Source organism: Lagopus muta, chromosome 12 (genome assembly GCF_023343835.1).
Source record: "Lagopus muta isolate bLagMut1 chromosome 12, bLagMut1 primary, whole genome shotgun sequence".
Classification (NCBI taxonomy): domain Eukaryota; kingdom Metazoa; phylum Chordata; class Aves; order Galliformes; family Phasianidae; genus Lagopus; species Lagopus muta.
In genome coordinates, this window is record NC_064444.1 from 836,697 (window position 1) to 860,470 (window position 23,774).

Sequence of the window (23,774 nt, forward strand, 5' to 3'; positions counted from 1 at the left end):
TAACTCCTACAGAGGCTTTCTCTGTAAAAAGCAGTCAGTGAAAAGTTACACTAATTTAAACAAAATTAATAAAGAAATGTTCTGCTTCTTTTTATCATCTTTCTACCTCTCATCATTTATCATGCAAATTAAATTGCAGTAATAGGAAACGTAAAGAAAACAAACTCCGTAGTATATTGAAACCTCTATCCAGCTAGAGATAAGGGTGAATATTAGAAGGAAAGGTGCAGAAAATTAGCTGTCCATACAATAACTGGGAGGGAAACTGTTTTATTTAGCCTGGAGGGATTTTTGTTGCCAACTGACTAAATTAAAATCCAGTCTATTATACCCAGTATCATACCAGAAAACGCCTTTTCCTTGCACTTTTAGATAAATTTTCATTGATCTCATTTTATGCATGATTACATTTTTAATGAGATGTACAATATTTCCAAGCTCATTCTCAATGCCTTCCCTCTCTGCTGCCTGTGTTCCCTGTGCCCCCTCCCACCATGCACGCTCCCTGCCTGTTGGATTAACACTTCTGATAAATTGCTAGACCAGAGAGGAGCATTACCGAGATGAAATAAATTACTTCCATCTTTTGCAGCTCCAAAGTCGTAAAGTAACCTTAAAAATGCCCGATGTCTAATTATGCCACCTTGCAATTCCTTCCCAAAGCAATCATTTTATCTCGTGTAATGATTTTATTTGTTATCGGTAACCCCGCGCTGCACACACTGCTGCTAGGAGTCACCTTCCTCACAGCAGCACCGACCACAGCAACCAGTGCTCTCCTGGAACCCGGAGCTCTGCGGCAAATAAAGGAGTTTTTAAAGGCAGAGAACAAAGCAGGTGACCAGCCATGAGCTGGCCTGCTGCCAGAGCACGGGGATCTTGACTTTAAAATATTAGGCAATAATTGATTTTCAGCGTTGAAAACTTGGCTCATTCCCAGAAGTCTTAAACTTTATTTTCTTCCTTTGACTATTTTTGGTAGAGTCATTCCCTTTAAAACAAAGGGGGAAATTGCAGGAGCAAAACACATGAAAACGCTCTGCTTCCAGCCCACCATTAACTCCTGGCATTTTATTTCCAATCTGGTTTGAGGGTAAATTTGCTGTGGATGGGATTATTTGTCCAGCAGCAGGCAGAGGTCAGAAGCCCTGTACGGCCACAGGCGATGCCTGAGAACACAGCAAGAAGAGAAGAGAAGGGTGGATAGCAGGGAAAACTTCTCTGAAAGAACAGTCAGGGAGGAGCTCAGGTTGTGCAGGGAGCGATGGGGTCACCCCCAGGGGTGTCCCAGATCCGTGCAGATGTCCTGGGAGGGACGTGGCTGAGGGCACGGTGGGGTGGGGTGGATCTGATAATCGCAGAGGTCTTTTCCAGTATTTCTTTTCCAACCTTAATGTTTCTGGGATCCTATGAGAGGAAGGGACAACGGAGCAGCTTCAGCTCAAAGTGAAGCGTCAAGAGGGCATTAGGGGCTCAGACCTGGGCTGGCAGATGTGAGGATGAGTAAAACATCCTGCAAACAATCAGAGGAAAGAAACTTCGATGTAAACCCACATTTCATGAAGAATTTACCATTATCCAGCACTGCTTTAAGGATTACTTCTATCAGAAGGCTCCCAGCACACTGACAAGATGGGCAATGCAAATCCTGCCAGATGTGTAAGGCCATGAAGAAAAATGCTTTCCTGCCCTCCCAAACAGATGAATGGGACCATTGCATTACCCATGAAAAATTATTGCTACCAAACCAGCATCATTATAGGCATCAGAAAATGGGAGACTGAAATAAGAGCCAGAGTGTGAGAATAAAGGAAAACGTTCTAGAAAGGCTTGGAGAGGAAATATGCATCAGAGGGCAACATCTGACTGTCCAGATGTACCCCAGTTTCTATTAAGCTGTAGCTGTGAAGGACAGACAAGGTGTTTTCAGGCCTAAGTGACAGGTCTTTGTGATGGGCCGAAATCCAAAAACTGTAGAACTTCCACAGCTGAACTCTACCAGGGAACCATTATAACAAAGCACTGCAGCTCAGCTGCTGCAACACACAAGCATGCAGAGATACACACAGCCACGCACTGGGATGCTCTGTAGATGAAGCAGATGATGGACGAGGGTCAGACTAACAAAGAACCATCCCGTGCAGCCTGAATGGGCTGCACATCCATGGGTAACTCTTAGAGATGTGCTTCTTATAGGCAAGGCAGCTCAAACCCATCACAAAGCAGTAAGGGCAGACCAACAGAGCTAACATTTTAAATACAAAAATCTGCACATTCATGTGGCTTCCACATGTGCCCAACATGTCCATACACTACTTACACTCATTCTGGCTGCCTGCATTTCATACGTGGCTTTTTAAGCAAAATATTGTAAAACCTAAACACAATTTCTCCGCATTAGCTGCTACATGTGGTCCTGTATGAAATTTAAATCACTGAACCGCCACTGCTTCCTCAAAACATTGAGGTTTGTGACAAGATTTTGTATGGGAGTAACGTTGGGTTAAATGGCAGGCCCATCGCAGCGGTGCCCAGGGACGTGAGCCCTGTGCCAGTGTCCAGGTGGGACCCTGCACAAGGAGCACTGCAAGGTGGGCTCTACCCAGAAACGCATCTCTGGACACCGCTGCTCGCAGCAAACGTCCAGGTGCGATCCACACCAGTGCCTGCTGGGACCAGGGCTGTTTTCAAAATAATCCCAGACATTTGGCAGGAAAACTAGCAGAACTGCTGGTGGACTGCGTGTACCTTTTAACACACAAAAGCAATTACTGCCTCCACTTAAATGGGTCTCCAAATGGACCCCGTCCATCGGCAGGGAAGTCGGAGGGCTTGAGGAAGTTTATGTGTAGGGATGCAAACGTCGGGGCGGGTTGGGGCGAGCACAGTGCCGCACAGCCATCCCAGCTTGCGTCTCCTTTGACATAGGCACGACCAATCCCACACCCTATTATTGCTGCTACTGCTTTATTAAAATGCATAAAGCAGCCAGAAGCAAAGACACCAATAAATTCTTCTGTAAAAGCAGAAATGTTTTTTTCAAATGGCTCCCTTAGCACTAATAATCACAGCTCTCTTATGTGTACTTGACTCTGGTTAACCTTTTTCTGGCACTTTTTAACTTCTCCGAGTCAGGTACTAATATGGAACTAATGTGGGGTTTATTTTCCCTATAGGAATAGCAGAAAGAGCACTGCACATTATCGTAATCACGCAAGCTCCTTCCAGAAACTGCAGGACTTTAGATCAAAGCATCTGCATTATGGCACAGGAAAAGAATTTAATAACAATTGTGGGACTAAGCATTTTTTTAATGTTAAGGGGTTTTTATTGAATATTAATCCTATAAAATGCTCCTGAAAGTTGGCAGAAGGAAAACTGATGTCCCAAATAGTTCCCGTGACTGTCCCCATTGTGGGGATGCAATTGCAGTGTAATCAAAATTCATCATGCCATTAGCAGAAGGACAACAGGAAAGGAGACACTTTCTCCCATATCATGCTGCTTGAAACAATACGAACTGCGAAAACAGAATGGAGCACGTAATTGTCAGCTCTAGCTGAGCACTTACAGTTTGCATGGCTTTTTAGTTCATAGCTTGCAATTTCTTTCAGTACAAGTCATACTCAATATCTGCACTTTCAATTGTACCTCCTATTAACGATTTTCACGGTGAGGATATCAAAGGGTGAGAACATCTCAGCAAAATACAGCATGTTACCAGACCATATATTCTACTGTCACCTCATCTGGCTTTAAAACTCCCAAGCAATTGCGTTTTCTCCCACATCTCTGAGGGATACTTGCATAGTCACATGGAATTCACGACTGGTTGCTTACTTCCCTATTATGACATACAAATTTCTTTTGTTAAATTCAGCCCTCACCTCTGGATTATGAGATGGGCATCCTGCAAGACAACACCACTCCATTGCTGTGCACAGCCTCTGGCATTCCTGGCACTGATGTGTCCGCTCAGCCCCTGCGTGGCCAAGCTGCAAGAATTTAACTTTCATACCCTCTCTTAAGTCACCTTCTCAGGTCCCCAGTCCTCACTGCTGCTCACAGAAAAGCACTGAGTTGGTGCTGCAGCACAGCACAACCCCAGCTGCAGCCCAGGACAGGGACACCATTGTTTTCCTGCTCCTTAGTGTGACTGTAGCTGCACTGCTCATTTTTCTTGTAGGACACCTTAAACTTGTACCAAACTTGCTGTCTGTTGTTACCCTGCAATGTCTGTCAGCACTGCTGCAGCTCAGGCCCCTTCCTATTGAATGTACCTATGATGGATTATTACTTTCATACACAGGCAGCAATACCATCTGTATTTTTCAAGGCTGAATTTCATTTTTCTCCTTCCCACTTTTATGAACAATTTGACATCATACCTGTATAAACCTCCTCCTCGCTACTCCTCATTCTGCAAGATCAGTCCAATGACGTTTACTTCATCACTCGAGCTATTAAAATATATTTAAAAAAATGCATAGAATTAATTTAGGATCAGTACATGGCTGTACACCAAATCTCATTATAAAAATAAACATTTTGCCTTTACTGTTCTCAGTCTTCATCATTTATTGAGTCTTCCACCATGGCACACAGAACTTCCACCTACACCCCCAGAACCAGCGCTCACCAGCACTCGGAGAGGAACCCTTTCTTCTAGGTTGGGCAACTGGGAAAGTGTCTGCAGACAGGGAAGGTTCATGCAGGAAATATTACTTTTCCTCCCCTGCCAGACCTGTTGCAAGCAGTTAACAATTTCTGTATCAGTATCACCACAAATACTGGGATAGGACTCGGATCAGGTCCAAGCTCCTTACCACAAGACCCACATCTACAGGGCAACCTTGAGCCCCTGCACATCACTTTCGTAGCACCAACATTTTTTTCCTACTAAAGAGCACTCAAGAAACTTCAAGGCTGCTGGTGGGAAGCTGGCCGTGTAACAGCCCTCTACTCAAGGCCAAGGCAGCCAGTTTTCAGGAGATGAACACACAGCAGTCTCAGCCTTTCCTGCAGGTTTTGTGTGGCTCAGAAGGAAGTGAATGCATTTAACCCTCCAGTACCAGGCTGCAATATTTCTTTATTACCTTATCCATAAATCTCCTGAGCATTTCTCTTTTAAACATTCAAAGAGAAAACTTCAGAGCAACCTAAAGGTAGGCATCTTATTGTAGTACGAGAACAAATAAAACAAAAGATTACCATCCTGACAATCTGTTAAAAAAATCAAACCAAAAATGCAAGAAGTCTTGCCTGCATACCTGTTTTAATGTAGCATGCAGGCCATCCGAGATATATAAACAACAAAACCTCAAACACTGTCGGCATCTGAGCGTTTTAAAGTTGCTGCAAGGCAATTTTTTTGCAAGAAGCCATATGATTATTTGTTCTTGAGACTCTGAATCAACTTCAATCAACTGATAATTCAATCTCCATTTCCAGAGAGCAAATCTCACACTTTCAGTTTTAATGCTAATGAGTGCTGCTAGTGAGATGCTGCCCAGCTGGCCTGAAAGAGGCTGGAGTGGAATCCCTCGCAGAAGTGGAGGAAGATGCTCACATCCAGGTGCCAAACATAGGACAGAAGAGTTGGGCACATCAGCACCAAAAGGAATTCCAAGGACTGAACAGATTACTGTTAGAGCGAGATGGCCGTGTTACAAATAAGGGTACAAACAGAACAGAAGCACTCCATGAACACTGTTAGGAAACACCCAGACAGCACTCCCACACGGGATGAAGGCAGCGAACCAGCCTGGTGTACTTCTAGCCAAGGGGAGCATCAAGCTAAAACCTGACAGCCCCTGGATGCCTCGTGCTGCCACATGGCAAAAGAGTTGCCAGGAGAGATCTCTGATCTGCCAACGTGAACTGAAAAAGTTAACAAGGGTCATTGCAGAACAGTGGAAGAATGTGAGATTATACCCATGCTCACAGAGAGCAGGCGAGACGACTTGTAACGACAGATTACTTAACCTGACATCAATCCTCACCAGAAAGTAATGAAAGTTAATAGAGAGTTTGATCAATAAAATATTAGAAGATGGGAATAAAATTAACTCAAGTCACAAATGTTTTGTACAGAGTCTTGTCGAACAAACATTGATTTTTAGCTTTTGCAGCACTGTCGGAATCTGAGCCAGAGCCTCGGGTGCGGGTGGCTGCCCCAGGGCAGTGGGTGGGGGCACCGAGCCCCCCGAGCAGCTGGTCCCAAGCAGAGCCTCACTGCTGGACAGAGGTGAGAAGGCAACAAGCCCTGCCTTCCATAGGTAGATCTTGGAGAATTGGGTCACACCATCAATAGAAACACACACAAGACCCATTAAAACACACAGTGCATGGGCCTGCTGTACCCTATCAGCTCTCCCCGTCCGACCAGGTGGGCACAACCACCATGGGCTGCAGCACCCCAACACACAGACAAAACCAGAAACAAAACAGAAGTTTGGCCTCCATCTCCCAAAAGCAGGAGATCATCTGTAAGTCTTAGAAGGTGCTTCAATCCTGTACTGCGGCCTGGCTCCAAGCTGTGCAGAAGCAAAAAATAATGGCTTTTATTAGAGGGGATTGAGGCCGGCCTTTGGCAAGCCTTAGCAGGAGCTTCTGAGGAACAGAACCCTGTGCTGGGCAGGGGGACTGGAGCCAGCGAATACAGAGTTCAGTGCCCAGCTGCTCAGGTACACGTAACTTCAGGCTAATTTTTATCAGTTAAATAAATTCTCCACAAGCAGATTTGCAACACGTGCGACTGACTCAAAGTTGTAATTAGAAGCAGAGAATGATGAAGCTGAAAAGAAAGCCAGGGCCAGTCCAGGGACCTTCTGGTCACACTCTGTAACCATCATGGGGAGGCCTGGCCTAGCACATGGACCCCCAGCAGCCCACCAAGAGGTGCAGCCACGTCCTGGGAGGGCCCCGGTACCCCCATGGCAAGCAAGTGGTGACACCTGGGTGCAGCCAGGTCCCCACAGGGCACCACAGCCTGCTGCAGCACTCCCACCCACAGCCGTGTCCAAAAGCACAAGGAAACAGGATCCGGCAGCTGCAAGAGTCAACTTCAAAGACAATAAAAGACATAACATTTTATTTGCCTACTGCTTTTTAACTTCTCGGGTCCACTCAGGTAAGACTTTCAAATTTTTAATTAAAAATGAAAGCACAGCAGCTTCTGCAGTCATTTCTCTTTGAAGTTGGACATTTAAGCACAAAATCTGTTACCTGTAGACTTTGCTACAGTTGTGAGTTTTGGAAAACTCTGCCCAACACGTCTGCCCAACGTCTCAGCAGATCTGGATGTGTATTTGGTTTAAATCCAGTTTCATTTTAGCTAAAATTATTCACACGTATTCTTCCAGCAATTTAAAAACCATCCTGAACTCCACAATGAATTCTTTTCGCATTTGACATTTCAGCACGACGGATGTTTTTCCTATCACTGTGACAACGGTCTCCTTCCAGCTCAGTCACGGCCACTGCAGCTCAGTGCCTCCTCTCTCGCACACTGCTGCCCAGATGTGGGGCACAGCTGCCCAGATGTGCACTGGGGGAGGAGGGCAGACAGCCCCCCCCCCACATCTCTAATGGCCGTGTTCCTTCCTAACCACGAAAGAGTACTTACACCCTGTGTCATTCAGCGTAATGGGATCCATCATCAACATACTATTTCTGCTGGAGGACTGCTATAATTCATAGCTGAAAGAGCTGGAACTTTTGAAGCCTCTCCTTAATTTTCAACAAAAGGCATTTGGTTCCAGGGAGACAGACGGGGCTCTTAAGAGCTGTTACCACCTCCGGTAATTACAAAAGGACAGAAGGGGGAAACGAGAGAGAGGGATATGAACAAACTGGGTGTTTGTGCAGCGCGCAAAGCAGCTCCTCAGGTGCCGGCGTGGGGAGCTCAGCCGTAACCACTTCCAGTTGGAAAGAAAATTGAAGGAAGACGGAAGCGAGGAAAGGAGAAAATGCAATTAGAAACAGGAAAGAAGTCCACCGTAATGTGTTGACTGGAACACTGCAAAATACAGGAGAAGAAAAAATAAAGATAGAAAATGTGGCCTCTTGTGAAAACAGCCCCAATTTGAACGAGTCAAACTCTTAAGCAAGCTTGGGAGCAGCTGACACGCTGGAAGCAGGAGCTTGGTCCTGCTCCTGGGAAGTGGATAAACGGCAGCCAATCTGCATTTCCTTACAATCCTTCACTTGGTGTGCTTTAAGTATTACTGGAAAAACAAAAATACTTAAAACAAAAGAAATGGGCTGAGCAGAGCCCTAAGAAATTAAATTATTCCAGCAGCAATTATTAGTTCTTAGTTATGGTTACCCTGAGTAATGTAGTAAACACATGGACCATACACACAGACTAGGAGCAGGCAAAAGCATTTTGCCTCGGAGAGAAAATTTAAGCTACGATTTGATGATGACAACTGAGCACCAAGGTGAGAACTGGGCAACCCGCAATTAAACACAGCCCCAGCACAAGGCCAGGGGATCAGCAAGGCACAGCTGCCTTCAACCTCCAGCACCCTGCCCCTAACCCTGAGCTGGGCAGGACAAAACACGACGACCGGCCTGTGTGCCTACACAGCAAGTTACCCCGGGCTGCCTGGTGCCAGCAGTGCTGTGGGAGCAGCAGAGCAGCCTCTGCTCAGAGCCCCGCAGGGCCGTGCAGCACACAAGGGGTGCTGCAGTAACACAGCACAGGGCTCCGTCCTCTTTATTTTTTAATAGAAGCCTTCACGATATGGAACTAATTATCGCCATCTGCCGTCCCATACTTATATTTCCTCCCTCACAGCTCATTCTTCAAAAACTCAGTAGCTTCCTCCCTTTACATTTGTAAATGCTGTTGACTATGGATAAAATCCATGTTTACTTTGTATTCAGGGCCCATAGGAAAGCTTGTTTTAATCATCAGCAGATGTTACATTCTGCTCTGCTGTGCTTGGCACACAACTTCAGAGAGAAATAAGAAAAAATCTTTATTTTAAATTTAAATTGTAGATTGTTACAGACGAAATAAAATGCCAAATTGTTATTGGAAACAATATGGCCACTGTAATAACTATAACTGACATTTACTTTTTACAATTATAATTTTTTTTCTGGTGCCGTTTAGCACAAGATGGTTTCCACATTTTGAGAAGGACTTTTTCCCCCTTTCCTCTGAAATGATTTGCAATCAAGCCACAGACATTTGTAATTTATTTTTATTTAATACTTTCCTACGAGTTTATGAAATACCAGGATTATTATGCTATATACAGTAGATAGTTTTTGAATACATACCCTCCCTCCGGACTCATATTTCCATACACATTATCCCTCTGAACTCATTTATAAACACCCATGATTCCTGCAGAGCCCGCTATAAACATGCAATATCTCTGCAGGCTGTTCCAGCCCCGCGGCCCTTTCATCTCCAGCTTTCCTCCGCTTCTGGTGAACCCACTTCATGAATTGGTGCTGTGCTCACTGCTGCTCAGAAGCAGAAAGGATTCATGTGTTTGTGCAGAGAAAAAGCTGCAACATCAGCCATGACCACACCTGGCTGCAGAGCGTTTTGCCCAGCTCAGCACCAAACCTTTCAATATCCGCAGCAGCAAACAGCACCTGTCCGCTTTCTTCCTATGGAACCAAGATGCACAGACCCAACATCCACCACATGAGCCTGCAGAAGGCCACAGCATTACGGCCTGAACAGCACGAGGATGTCACAGAGGTAAATGAAAGGCTCGTAATGGAATTCAGTGTTCTTTTACAATTAAAAATCACATTTTTAATGGGAGAAAAGCCGAGCACTGAAAGTAATGGGCATCTCATATGGTCAAATCGAACTGCCAGGGGACTGCTGCCTAACTCCCAGGCTTTAGAGGAGAGATGCAGCATTCTCTTCTCCACCCTTGACAAATGCACCCTTGCTCTGTTCGCAGCCTATCTGAAGCGTTACAGCCAAGGTAATTTTCTTCATCCATCACCCACAGCACATCACACGTCCCCATAAGAGCCACGGCCTCTCCTCCCAGGCAGCTCACTGCTCCTCCTCATGGCCACAAGCACACAACACCCAGCTCCCAACCTCCAGCTCCCATCCCAGTGGGTAACCAGGCAGAAAAGCAATCCCAATGCTGCAGCAGAAAGGTATTCCTGTTTCCATCTGTGTCATGCTCAACACAGGCACATAGCCGTACCACTAAGGTATTATTCTGTGACGTTATAATTCTAGGTAGCTGCACGCTTCACACCACAAGACAGTCCCTAAGCATGCTTCCCAGCTCTGTGAACCTGTGCATCAGTGTCTGTGGGTTTCTAGAGAAAGCTGAGCTCAGAGCAGGGGGAGGCTCTGCTGCACCTGCCTGGTTCAGTGTCAGTGCAGCTTCTGAAGGTGCAGTTGTGGGGCTTTAAATATGAGATAACGCATTTTACAGAAGTGCAGAAGTGCACACACAACTGTTCAGATGTTGTACGTATTTGTGTAAATATTAACCAGAAGCGAGTTTTAACAGATTCACAAGAAAGTCTGAGATCTAAAAACAAAATCTCATGAGGAAATAAATCCTTTTCTCCTAAAAATTGCAAACTCCAGCACAATGCAAACCAGCTTGGAAGGCAGCAGACTTCTATTTTACATCACTAGCAGATACTGTTATGAATTAACAGTTCATTAGGAGAAAACCTTTGCAAACCATGAATCTAAAAAGAAAGTCAGAGAAACTGTCATCTGCAATTTCCAGTGCACGAATAAATCTCCTGAGATGTCAGCAGACCGAGTCCTCAGCAAGAGCCAAACAAACAGGTGTCCCCCGGCCTCCTGACCTGTGACATCAGCAGTGCAATAAAACTCCTTCCACTCAGGAACAAAACCATTTGGTACTCGTGCATGGAGTAATACCTGCTTCTTAAGGTACGGAAACACACATAACAAATGCCTCCTTACATCCCAGAAGAAACAGAGACCCACGCTGTGAAGTATTCCCCATTGGAATCCCGTAAATCATGCAGAAATTTTACTTGCCCTGGAACAGCTTTGAAAATCTGTTTGTGGCTCCTTGCACATTTTTTTTTTAATGTATCTGGTCCATTCATAAATGAAATCCCAATGGAACAGTCTCTGTACATGTTATTTTAGAATAGATTTAAATTGCAGGCAGATTTGCTCTGAAAATTAAATTATTTTTGCACTTGAAAAAACTCTTCATATTGCCATCTCTGGCTGTAGGTCTGGAAGTTCAGGTGTCACCAGCTCTCCACCATGGGGCCAGGCTGTGCCACCACCACACAGCACTGTGCCGTGCCCTTGGATGCTCTCCGCACTCAGCAGAGCAAAGCTCAGACTCACCTGCACTTCCCATGGAGCAGGGAAATCACTGAAAATCTTTCCTCTTTTTGAAATCTTAACCAATAAAGGAGAACCTTGCGGAGCCAAGTGACGGCGCTGTGTCTGTGTGTCACACACACCGCCTCTGCCCTGGGCCTGGGGGAGCTGCCAGCCTGCAGCTTCTTGTGGAGAACCGTGCTTAGGAGACACCACCGATGGAGGTCATGCACGGAAGAGGCAAAGCCCCATGTGCTTATTCTCATTCCAGAACTTAGAGCACAACATGGAACCACATCACAGTAACCATTAAATGGCTGCGTGATGCCCTGCATAAAAAGCCCTGCTCATGCAGTCGGCTGCTCACATTTAATGTCATTGACTGCCTCTCTGTCCATCCATCAATTCTTCTGCACTTGAAAAGTGAAGTCAATTTGGAAAGCTCTTCCAAGATAACCTTCAAAGTCATTTCCAAAAGGAACGCCTGTGATGTAGGCTGACAGCCCAGCCGCTGTCGGCGCTGTGTCTTTGTGATGGCAGCTCATTGTTCTCATGCTGCCTTGCACCACTCCTGTGAGAGGAGCAGCTTCCTGGCGGCACGCGGTGCTGCGCCGTTCATTGAAACCAAGAAGCCTTTATTTCCTTTGTCACCTCCCTCAGCGCCTCGCAGTTCATCCCATCGCTGCGCTTTCATTAAGCTAATACAGTGCACACACATTGACACGGTAAATAGCAAATAATAAAACAGACCACATTAATGTTGTGACATTCTCAAAAGGCAACAAAATTAAAGCTGGGTTCATCGTTCCAGCCTTGCATAACACCTTGTGTGACACGGGGTGCCACAGCCGCATAGAGCACTGCAGATGTAAGGGAACAGCGGATAGGGATACGCAAAAAGGCAGAACTGTACAGGATTTTTTTTTTTTTAATATATTTTTTTCTGACAGCTCATTCCATTATCATTTATTTTCTGTACTTTGGATCATCACTGAAGAAATCCCATGTTCAGACAATTCGCAGTGATGGAATAAAACATATCAAAAACAGTGAACTGCAGGACTGCTGAATTATTCAAGAAACAGAAAATTATTAGAGGTCATGTTTATTCAGAAACAAAAGTGCCTTGTTAATTCACAGGACCCTACACACTGCGATGATGTGATCTGACACTCTGCATAATACAGGCCACAGGAATTTTCTGTATTACTTCCAGTTTGAAGCTCAATAGTTGCACTTCAACTGCAGCTTTTAGAAAATTATTCTATCTTGATTTTAAAATATCCACCATAATGGCCATTAGGCTGTTCCAATGATTAATCACCTTGCCTGATTAACACATGCATTATTTCTAGACAAATTTTTGTCTACCTTTAATCTTATTCACTGAATCTCATTATCCCTTTTGTTGCTAGTTTTTAGAGCTCTCTGCTCTCAAATTTCCCTCTCCTGTGTAAGCACTTAGTGACCACGTTCAAGTCACCCCATGTCTTTCTGATAATAAAAAGAAGCTTGGAGTTTGGTTTTGGTTCGTTTTGGGTTTTTTGATCTGTCACCATAAGACACATTTTCCACTTGTTTAATCATCTTCCTGAATTTTCAGTGTGCCCTTTTCATCACCCTTCAAGTGTTGACACAGGACAGGGACAGCATTCCAGAGGCATTTGCAGTGGCACAAAGAGAGAATCTCACAAACCTAAATCCTGCATGGCCAAACTCAGATCCTACACAGCATCCTTCAGGTCATGCTCAACAGGACTGCAGCAGTCCCCAAGCACTGGTATTACTGCAGAACTCTCCTTGGTTTGTTGCAGCAGCTGCCGTGGGACAGACCCTGTCCCAGTCACTTCTCCTGGGCAGCCCATAGCGCTGCAGCTGCTGGGGCAATGGGAGAGCCAGAGGGATGGGAAAGGATGCAAACTGTGGCTTCTAGCTGGAACTGGACTCCTCTAGAGTTTCATTTCAGTCCACACATATATTTCTTTCCTATCAGCCATAAAGCAACAAATAACAAGAAAATAGTCTACAGAATACATGTCATAATGCCTCAAAAGCACTGATCACACAACTATTTCTAACTCTTTTTAAGGTCCCAAAAAGGAAGCATGCTTCTATTAATCCACGGATCAGCAAGATGACCTCTTATGGCAGCTTTTGAAACCAGCAGCATTTCTCAAACCCAATACATCACAGTTGGATGGGGTGATGGAAGCCTACTGGGCTGCAGACTGGCTGTGCTGGGGGAGCTGGTGGCACGAGGCTGGCAGCTGCTCACTGTACAGCCCTGCCCCACATCCCCATGTTAAGGGCAATGCCATTTCACAGAGCATTGAGACCAAGACCACAAAAACACAACAAGCTACATTCTACACTTACGGTATTTGAGTTGCTTTGATTGGAAGGAAGCAGACTGAAATTCCTATTAAATTATCTCCTACGTAACCCTGTGGCTTTGAGACCTTTATGTCTCCTATTTGAAGGGGAAGAAGAACCAAATGAAAATAGAAGTCATAACCACCAGAAGGAAATCGGTGAGCATCTCAGGAACTTCCACTATAGAAAAGCCCTGCTCCATCCACCACTCCTGCCACAGGCACCAATGCTGCAGCCGGGCACACCTGCAGCACTGCCAGAGCCACGTCCCACCCCTGGGTCAGCCCCAGCAAGCAACAGAATTGCCCAGAGATGGCTGCAAGTTCTTCAGAGGAAGCAGCATTCTCCTACAGAGAGCCTGACCAAAGGCACCACCTTTCATTTCTTACAAATAGACAACTTTGAAATGGATTCTCTAAAATTATACCATTTCTTCACATCTTAATTAATGCCAAAAGCTTTGTTTTCTTTCTAGTAATGCATTAGAAAGCAGCTATTAATGTAATTTAAGTTTTGTATGGAGCAGCATTTGTTTTCTATTAAAAAAAAAAAAAAAAAAAAAAAAAAAAAGTAGTTCTGAAATCCTGGCCTGTCAACATCGCTTAAAACATTCCCATTCCATGCCTCTACCTAATAAATTAAACCAGAGTTTTAATTGTGCCCATGCTTTGTGGTTCCTGGCAGTACAAAACGATCTTCTGTGAACGCACGTCCCAAGAAATCCTACTGAGTGATTAATTACTGGTCTGGAAGATATAAATATGCCTTTCAGCAAAGACAGTATGGACTGCTGGAAGCATCAGCCCTACGTTTCTCCATAGATCTCCTTCACCCAGCCCACACCTTTTTAATTCAAACAAGATTCCACCTTCAGTATTTATTGGCAGCACAAAAAAAACCCCTTCTCTGCCCACTTGCCTCACTTAATAATACAAAGTACATTTGTTTGAAACTGAGGAACATGGGATGCATTTATTGGTACCTTTAAATTTCTCCAAGCTTTCCTCCTAAATGAGCCGCCCAACACGGCGCACGCAGCCGGCGCCCAGTGCTGAGCCGGGCCCAGCCTGCTCCCCACCTCCTCCTGCCGCTGTCCCTGCTCGCACCGCTGCTCTCTCACTGACCTTTTCCTGCACCAAACCCGCACGGAGGGAATCCTGCACTCTCCGCACTCCGCCCCGTTTGCTGTGCAATAAACGTGCATTTTGCCGTCCCACAGAAGGCCGCTCCAGCTGCCCCAGGATGCTCCCAGCAGGCGAGGCAGCGAGCGGTGCCCTCTGCCACAGGAGGAGACGAGCGGACGCCCATCTCCGTGGCATCAGGGCTGTGGCACAGGGTGACGCTGCAGGAGGGGAGATCACTGCTGAACTGCCCCAAGAGGGGAAGCGAGGGATGGCGATGCAGCTCGGCATTCTAAGAAACACCATTTATTTCAGTACAAGAAGGAACGAGGCCAAGACTAACTCAGCTCTTAATGCTTTGAGAAGACTTTTCCATAGTCAAGGAACAGACTGAAATATGAAAGGGAAACACGAGCCTGTTTTCAGAATAGAAGACCAGAGTTTTGCAACTCTGAGCACCAAAATTCACTGAAATCACCATTACCATTGTGATTGCTCATTAACAATACACATCTTTCAGCTGACGTTTTTCATTTGGACCTTGTGAAAACCACAAATCAAACATATGTAAGGAGGCAGCTAACTTCAACAGAGGAAAGGTCTTTAAAAAAACAAGAAAGAAAATAAACCTTTGATAAAATAATTGCTTCTACTGTTATTATTATTTTTTTTTTTTGCTATTGCTTCAAAAACAATTTCTCTTTCTTTCTTGTTCATCTATCTGGTGTCCTGCTGGTGTGCAGATGAAAGGTCCGGCCTCTTTAAAATTTCATGCAGGGCTCTTTAGAACATCTCGGTCTTAAATGCCCATGGCAAAGACAACAAAATGTAACAGTAAATGGAGCACAGATGAAAAACCCTGTTTATGTACTTTATAAAGGTAGCTTGTGCGGCATAAGGTGTATTTTTACACCAAGCACAGGGGCAACAACCATTTTTAAAAGCACTGAACCACACAACTCATATTGACAAAGCACTGACCACAATTCAGCCTCACACACAAAAAAAACTTTAACTTATCAATCCTAGGTGCTGTACAGCTATGTTAGCTGAGAGGAATATCACTTCCTCCAGCTCCCTGAATGGAAACTGTAGCGAGGTGGGGGTCAGCCTCTGCTCCCAGGTTACAGCGACAGGACAAAAGGCCGGGAGGGGATGGCCTCAGGGCAGGGGCAGGTTGGATATTAGGAAAACATTCTCCTCCCAGAGGGCAGTCAGGCAGCAGAACAGGGAGTGATGGGGTCACCGTCCCTGGGGTGCTCGAGGACTGTAGAGATGTGGCACCGCAGGGTGCGCTTATGGGCACGGTGGGGTGGGTTGGTGTTCTCAGAGGTCCTTTACGACCTTAATGATGCCACGATTCTAAGAAGCTTTCTTCTACCCTCAGAGCAGAGGCTCTTCCAACACTGCAGCAAGCAGACCTGAAGAACAGAGGACACACACTTGTGGGTACTTCACAGGGTGCAAAGTGATGACCGATGGGGATGACAGCTGTGATGGGGACACGGCCCACACAGCACACACAGCTCTGAACAACCCACACCACGGGCGACCACCAGTGGTGCTCCAGCTCCCTTCTGGCCTCATGGCTCTGATTCTGCACTCCAGTTTTTGCTTTCCCACAAATTCTGGAGCTAAGGCAAAGTAATCTCTAAGTGCATTCATTCATTAAAGTTTACCATATTAAATTCTCTGACAATTTGAAAATATTTCTCAATAGCTGTGAGCATGTAGAGATCTACACTCATTGGCACAGGTGGTCCAGACTCATACATGGATCACACAAACAAGGTGCTTCCAAACTTCCCAAAAAAGGTCCCATTTCCTTTTCTGGAAATAGGGCCTCTTCCTGTTAACATGACTACACTTCAGGAATTCTGCCATTCACAAATAACAAAGTTTCACTAAAATCAAGACCACAAGGCATCACAACCTTTTCAGAGCCCAGCACCCCTGCATGGAACAACCTTGCAGACAAAGGACGACATCAACGTGGGTGAGTCATGGATGCTCAGAGCTGAGTCACGGTTTATAATAAGAGGCTCTCTGTGGCCACGTGCCTCCTTCACACAGTGCTAATAAGACCAAAATGGCCCCTAATTGCATGAGCCACAATAGAGAAAACGATTGGCTCCTTGAGTCAAAACTGAGTGCGCACATCCAGAGCAAAACCTCATGTGACTCTGCAGCCATTTTTTGTGAAGGTATCAATGGGAATATAAAGCATCAAATGTGTGCATTCCCAAACAACTAAAGAGCTGGAGAAGCCCCTTTGAGTAGAGATGAAGTTGAAAGGAATGTTATTTTCACACTAAGATACAGAAATCCAACAGTCTTTGAACTGTTTAAAGAAACATTTGAACAGATAGCAGAGAAGGAAAAAAAATCAGCTTTAAGGAACTAAAGAAAGCTTAAAGGAACTGAAACAATGAAAGACATTAAACCAATTATGGTTTTGTATCAACTCGTAAAAAATTCTTCATGTTTTAAAGCAAGAAATAACACATCTGCTTGGAAAGTTCTATTACTTAATTATGACACACATGGAGACTTTCAAAAGATCTCTGGGTGTGCTGCTGTGGAAGGGATTAATTGAAGATCAATTGCCAATACTTTCAATTTGCATTCATTTTGCAATTTCCCAAAGCCCCGACTTCCTGCTTTCCTGCTCACATGCAAAAATCTGGCTGGCCAGGGAGCAGACGGACGCTCCCAGACACCAGCAGCTCTCCAAACATGAAAAACCCATCAAGTATGTCTTAACACGAGATGTGCTCCTCACGTCCAGGCACCGCCCCATCCAACAGCGAGGGCCGCACTGATGAGGAGACACAGGGTGGGCAGTTAGGCAGAATTTACCTATTTCCCATAGGCGCTTCAGGCCTTCCACTGGGTCTGCCAATACCTGGAGGAGAAAAATAACTGGAAAATACTGCAAGAAACAGGCAGGACACAGACTGCACTTGGATACGAGGTAACCTCTCCACAGCCTGCGCACAGCTGAGCCCTTCAGGAATGGCGGACACCCTTAAGGAGCGATCTTAAGGCAGACAAAAGGCACTGCCGGAAGCGCCAGCCCCAGCACGAGAGCTGTGCTCCGCGTTGGCTGTGAGCGCAGCCTTACTTCTGAGCACGTGGATTGCGGGCACGTGAACGAGTTTTCTGTCAAAGCGATTTCAGTGGCTCTGCAACGAGCTTCCCATCAGCTCATCCAGCACAGCCCAGCCGCCAGGCTTCTCGAAACAAAAGAATACATTTTTCTTCTCAGACACATAAAGAAAAATCTTATTATGCTTTAGTGTACATCTATGATTAGAATAACAGAAGGAACAATTTATTTGTGAAGAAAAAGGCATAAGAAAACAACACCCAAGCCTTTATAGGCTGGGATAAAAGCATTTTAGCAAGGAGCATTTTAAGAAGTCATTAAACTCATATCCATCACTTCCTGAACCTAATGTCTTTCTGCTTCTTCTCTAGTATCTTCAAAAAAAAAAAAAAAAAAAAAAAAAAAAAAACAACACAGAAGCAGATCAGTAGTATTTGGCCTGTCACAGACTCATAATGAATTAAAACCTTGCACATTTAATCCCGTTAGAAACATTCCCACACGCCCTGGTGACAAAGCGCACGCAAAGCACAACGCCAAGAGATAAAGCACGTTGAGAAGTCCACACAAACAGATTTTTAAGGTGTTTTAATGCAAGTTGGATGGCAGTGCTCCATTTTCCTGCCCCATGCAGTAGCAAATTAAAAGTGAGCATCCCGGGATTTGTAAAATCCGAAGGTACTCAGCATCTCCCAGCAGTCCCACAGCAATACTGCACACATCCCTGCTAGGGCAGGCTTCAGCAGCCCCAGCTGAGCAGCCACCCCCAGGCACCGAGCTCTGCAGGCACAGCACGACTCCCAGCACGTCCCCACAGCAGCACAGACAGCACTGGTGGATCAGGAGGTGCAGGGGCTCACAGGGAGGAACTCAGCAGCGCCCAGCCCTGATTGTGAAAGGTGGAGCAGAGCTCTTGAGGATACCGCTTTGGAATGCATTCCTTTTTTGGAATGATAACACCAAACAAGGAGCCCAATTTTTTTTTTTTTTTCCAGATTTTCTGCTAGATTAATACTCATCCACACGAGATACCCAGTCTCAGATTATTTCATAAACATTAGGAGAAGAAGAATGCACTGACTGCATTGACTTAAACTTCCACTGGGCAGAAGCACCTCATGCCCTCCCAGCCTCCACTCACTGTGCACCACCAGTACAGGCCAACCCCACACTGCAGACCTGAGTTCCAATACAGTACAACAAGCACAAAGAGACAAACAAGTGAGCCTTCTCCTCCGTATTTTTCCCTGCTTAGACTGGATTCACCACTAGGAAAAAGACAGTTATCCCTGCTCCCAGCAGTACTTAGATAAGCACACACAGAATGCCCACAGGCTACAGTTTTTCATTTTCCTCTTGGCCGATCTACAACTAAGCTGCCAAAATAAACAAACTTGCCTTCTAGTCAGGCTCAAAATGAACCAGCAAACTGAATTTTTATGTCATAAAAGGAAGCAAAAAAATAAGCAGCAGCAGCTAAAATGCTTAAAATATCAACACGTTTTTTTCCAAGAAGGAGGAAAAATAAATGTATGAAGACAAGTTATTAAGCAGTGCTTACAGATGGTAATTACTCAATCCTCAATGCATCTGACACAGTATTACAATTACAGACTTCATTCTAAAATCACCAGAGAAAGTTTGGCCCTGTGACACCAGGGAACAAAAAATAGATTTTCTAGGTCAGAAGAGGAAGCAGCACATATTTCGGAAGCCACCTCATCCAACTCATTCTTTGCAGAGCACCAGCTTCAATTAGCAACACATTTTGGAGTAGCATTTTTGCTTCCACGCAGACAGGACAGCAGAGCCAGAGCCCAAAATCCTTTGGTTGCAGGTGACCATTAAAAGATACCTGTGCTCTCCTCCCCTGAGCCTCATCTGGAAGAAAGCACAGAATTCAAATATTTCCATTTGTGGCCAACCCTGTGGCAAACAGTAAGATAAAAGATGAGGGAAAAACTACACAGTTTGCTCATTCTTGGCAGTGAGAATCACAAACAGCTGCTGGATCTCAGAATACAGTAGTGAGCTCTTCTGCACATCTCTTGCAACAGCCAAGTCCTGCCTCAGCTTACCAACACCTGCGGCATCCCACAAGCTGTGTGCAACCAAGAGCCTTCCAGGCAGCAGCTGCAGGGACCACCTTGCACCAGAAACCCAGGGGAAGAACCCTGACCTGCAGCCACAGCCTCAGTCCTGCAGAGGACTTCTCATCACCCTACCGCCATCACAGAACCACAGAACTGCAGGGGTTGGGAGGGATCTCTGGAGGTAATCGAGTCCAACCCGCTGCTAAAGCAGGCTCCCAGATGGGCCTTCTGTGCACGCTGGAAGGCTGAGGGCAGGGGATTTGGTGTCACACAAAGAACATCATCACTGCTTGAGCTGCACGGCCAGGATAATTTCCCATTTAATCTCAGAGAGATTTTGGCTGAAGCCTACTTCTGACATTTCCACAACTAGAGGTGTTTGACACTGCATACCTAATAACATTCTTTTTACTTAGCATTTTTGTGTGCAGCCAATAACCTAGACTAAAAAGTAACATTGATGTATAGATACAGTGCACTACCAAACCCAAGATTTTTCTGCTATAGTGTTTCATTTGCATACTGAGGTCATGTGGAGTATCTTTCCCTTTATAGGATAACTAAAGGCAAAGAGGAATCTGTTGCGATAACATGCAAATAAGTATGGTGCATTCATACGAGACCAAACCGCCGAGTAATAAGAAGGAAGGAAAACTACACAGCAGGACAGATATTTCCAGCATTAATGTAACATTTACACCTGCTGTGCAAACGCAAATTCTGTGTATGTGAATTAACACTTGTTCTTATTTTTCTCACCTTTTTTATAGAGCAGAAGCCCTATGTGCATCTTTACTTGAACTGATATTAAGAAGCACCCTTAACTGCAAAGATTATTTCTATTTCTATCCACATGTGGAAAATGGGGTTGTTACAAACAGTTCCTGGGGGGCATTTTAAAAACTTGTGCCAAAAAATAAGAAATGTCAGTTTGCTTCTCATCCTTTTATCGTTACAATACCTTAAAAAAAAATAATAAATCACTTCCTCTAAATGCTCATCTAAACACAGGTAAGAAGGACTAAATCAATTTAATACTAGCTTGTCCATCAGCTTTTCCAGCAAAGCTCAACAAAGAGCTCTTGGACGTTATGTGCATGGAGACTGCTCTCTTACTTCTTACCTTGGTTTCTTGCACCAACATTCTCTTAAGGCTGATCCTCCTTAAAGCAGCCCTGCACGTGCCATTGGTTCACACATTTATTTCCACAATTAGTCCTCCCACAATCTTTAACTAGTTTCCTGTAGGTAAAAATTTTAACCTTTATATTTTACCTTGTTGGTAAAAATATACCTTTTTCATGATAACCTGATATGTTTTAATGTCCAAATCGACACTACGAAAGCAGACTGTTCCGGAAAAAACCCACCACCACCGGGGCAGAGCATTGCCAAGCGTACAACTATCACAGCAAACCTCAAGCAGATGACTGCACAACAGGTCGGAGGCTGACCCACTGCCCTCCTTTGCTTAATGTGTGCCACTCAACAACAAAAGGAAGGCGTTCTGCACCCTGAAGGTCCCCTCAGGAAATGCATCACTAAGCTCTCCGTCTGGTCCCCGGATGACAAAGGGAAAACAGCGCTCAGCTTGTCAGCCATGCTAGGATGGTCTCACGGAAAATCAGAGCTGCAACCACACTGGCAGCATTTTTTGATGCACGAGGTGAATGGACTTCAGACACAGCTGAGAACCCGCCAACATTCACAAGTGCTGTGATGTTTCAACGACACACCTTCTTTGAGTCGGGCTTTAGGGTGGTATGCATGTGCCCAACCATGAGATTACGCTCTTTCAAAAGCACATCTTTCAGTTCGTGCCTTGAGGCATTCCCTGTTTCTTCTGACACACCTTCACAATCTATGATCGCCATCTTCTATTGTTCAGACTTATAACATGGCCATCACCCAAGTCTCATTTCTTTTTCTCTTCCATCAAATCTAACTTGTTCCTTTGTCCTGCCTGACATCATTAGGACACAACTTTGCCTTTTCATCCAACTAGATGCCTTGACCATGTCTTCATCCTATAGCTTCACAACTCCTACAACCTTCTTCTCCATTTAAAAAACAGCAACTAATCACTATCTTGACTCATTTATGTTAATGTAAGAAATCCATCTTGTGGGAATCAAATGTGGTTTCTGCATTAGAAACATATTTTTTTAATTTCATGATCTCCGCTATCATAGTTCTTTTTGGGAGTCCTACTTCACTTGGGGAAGATCTCTGATAGCTTACATCACTTATCCTCTAGATGAACCTTCCCAGGAAGGCACACTCTGTATATAGGTGTATAGATGTATATTTTGTCACACACTGCAAAAATATCCTGCACGAGAGCAAACCAGAGAACAAGTGATGGCCTCCCCCAAGAAGCGCCTGAAGAGACATGGGAAGGCCTGGCATCATCCCCCAGTGCTCTTTGTGCAACGAAGACTTCAAAGAAAATCACTGTATCAATACAAGGAGAGCACTGAGACAGCTTGGAAACAACAGGATGGCTGCTGACTGACCAGATAGCAAATAAAGTAACACGTAAATAACAAATGTAAACCTTCTGATAAGACTGTGAACCTGGAGTACGCAGCCAATGGGGAAACAGGGGAGGGGGGGAGGCAAGGGGGAGAAAGCAGGGTCTAAAGGCTGTCATGTTGTGTCCATAGGCGCTCCTGCTTGCGGGACACCGCCATTGCAATCGGAATAAAATCTGCTTTTATCAGAGATACCATCCTGACAAACATTACTTGGGTATTTCCAACAATCTTCACAGCTCTATTGTTTACCCTCTTCAATATATATAAAAAAAAAAAAAAAAAAAAAAAAAGGATGCATCTTTATTTTCAAGCTGTTTCACCATTTACTGAGTTTGGAGTTAGCAGAAGGCCCCACTGTTTTGCTGCTGTTCCACCACTGAAATCCTCACCTTAACATCACCGAAGCTGTTTGCCAACTCATTTCAAAGTACTTTCACCTTCTCCTATCACACAGTTGTTACATAGGAGCATCTCAACAAACAGATGCTCATTGCTCCCATGGAACCAAGCCTTTCTCAGGATGCCTGTCACAAGCCCACAGCAGACACAGCCATTGCTCCTGGGCCTGCTGACAGCGTCCCACCGTCTCCCTTCTGTCCATTGTCTCCACCTGCTGCCATGAGGGTGTCTGCAGGGCAAGCACTGCTGAGGAGCCACCAGCTGGGCAGCAGCTCTTGTGCATCCCACAGCACATCTGGCACTCACTCATCCTCACAGGTAATTTTTACCGAATTCAAGAGAGGCTCAGACACAATACACTTCACTTGTTTACACTGCACCGCTTGCTATGAAGCGTATGTAAATCATACTTCAATCGGCTCAATAAGTAGAATCCAGATGCTTTCAAATTTCTGGTATTCTGACAGAAGCAGTGATAGAGGAGACTTCATTACCTTTGTTCAGCTAATTAGAATGAAAAGAAACTTGCAATACTTCTTTGCCAGCGTGAGCATTAGTGAACATACAGTAAGGCAATACAGTACCACGAGAAACTTCTCTGACAGATAATTTTGTCTTTTTGAAGTCTGACACAAAGCAGGAATAATTAGGGTGATAAAGTCAAAGCAGCCCCAGTAAATTCAGCTAAATCTGGTATCAACACAGCTGGGATACTTATTTGCATGTTTAAATTACTCAAGTGACTAATCTTATAATTTCTTTTTCAATTGCTGAATGCCTCACTTTTAACATTAGCCCCCTGAGAAGCAGAGACACAGTGCA

General features: G+C 44.9%; 1 protein-coding gene across 2 annotated transcripts in view; it reads right to left on the reverse strand.

The window, feature by feature from the left end:
• ZFHX3 (zinc finger homeobox 3) overlaps positions 1–23,774 on the reverse strand; it is a 510,916-nt gene that overhangs the window by 475,160 nt on the left and 11,982 nt on the right. For both annotated transcript variants that reach the window (XM_048958823.1, XM_048958822.1), the window contains exon 2: positions 4,389–4,460. The gene's annotated coding sequence lies outside the window, so the exon portion shown is untranslated. The remainder of the gene's footprint in view (positions 1–4,388; positions 4,461–23,774) is intronic.